This window comes from Clupea harengus, unplaced genomic scaffold (genome assembly GCF_900700415.2).
Source record: "Clupea harengus unplaced genomic scaffold, Ch_v2.0.2, whole genome shotgun sequence".
NCBI classification, from domain to species: Eukaryota; Metazoa; Chordata; class Actinopteri; order Clupeiformes; family Clupeidae; genus Clupea; species Clupea harengus.
The window spans coordinates 2,501-3,653 of NW_024880996.1; the positions used below are offsets into that span (position 1 = coordinate 2,501).

At 50.2% G+C, this 1,153-nt stretch overlaps 1 long non-coding RNA gene across 1 annotated transcript in view; it reads right to left on the reverse strand.

The window, feature by feature from the left end:
• LOC122132756 overlaps positions 1-1,147 on the reverse strand; it is a 1,497-nt gene extending 350 nt beyond the window's left edge. Inside the window, exons 1-2 of the long non-coding RNA XR_006152252.1 lie at positions 1,005-1,147; positions 437-553 (exon numbers count right to left, since the gene is read on the reverse strand). This is a non-coding gene — a long non-coding RNA (uncharacterized LOC122132756). The remainder of the gene's footprint in view (positions 1-436; positions 554-1,004) is intronic.
• Positions 1,148-1,153: the final 6 nt, after the last annotated feature.

Here is a 1,153-nt window from a genome sequence, read left to right on the forward strand (position 1 = left end):
ACACACACACGCACGCACGCACACATAAACACACACACACACACACACAAACAAACAATAGGGTGTTTATGTGTGTGTGCATGTGTGTGTTTAAGTGTGTGTGTATTTATGTGTGTGCATGTGTGTGTATACATGTGAATGTGTGTATGTATTTGTGTGTGTGTGTGTGCGTTTCTCAACAGTATTTGTGTCTTGTATGTGTGTGTGTGCATGTGTGTGTGTGCGGTGTGTGTGTGCATGTGTGTGTGTGCATGTGTGTGTGTGCATGTGTGTGTGTGCGTGTGCGTGTGTGCGTGTGCGTGTGCGTGTGTGCATACATGAAAAAAGGATCAGGATGAGCTACACACCACCCCCCCCCCCCACACACACCTACCCACACCACACACACACACACACACACACACACCACCCCACACACACACACACACACACACACCTCTCCTGTTCCAGTTTCATGCGCTGGGTCTCCTCCTCCGACGCCTGTGTCTCATCTGGACGCCACTTACTGGAGCCCCGCCTCTCCAACTGCTCATCTTTACGATGCTTTCCAAACCTAACACACACACACACACACACACACACACACACACAGACACACAGACAGACACACACACACACACAGACACACACACACACACACAGACAGACACACAGACACAGACACACACACACACACACACAAAACAAATCAAATCAAATCAAATCAAATCAAACTTTATTTATACGGCACATTTCTTACCAGGATGCAACACAATGCGCTTCACAGAAGGGAAATAGTAGGGTGTAGGGTATAAGGGTATAAGGGGATGAGGAGAGAGAGAGAGGGGAGGATGAGGAGAGAGAGAGAGGGGAGGAGAGAGAGAGAGAGGGGAGGAGGAGGTGGGGAGGGAGAGATGGAGAGAGAGAGAGAGGAGGGGGAGGAGAGAGAGAGAGAGGGGAGGAGGAGGAGGTGGAGAGGGAGAGATGGAGAGAGAGAGAGAGAGAGGAGGAGGAGGTGTAGGTACCTGAACATGTCTCCTAGGCCCTTGAGCACGGAGCCTTTCTTGGCTTTGCCCTTGTCTTTCTGTCGTTCTTTTTCTTTCTCTTTCTCTTTCTCTCGCGTCTTGTCTTTCTGCTGTTCCTTCTCCTGCTGCTTCTTCGTCTCCTTGCCCCT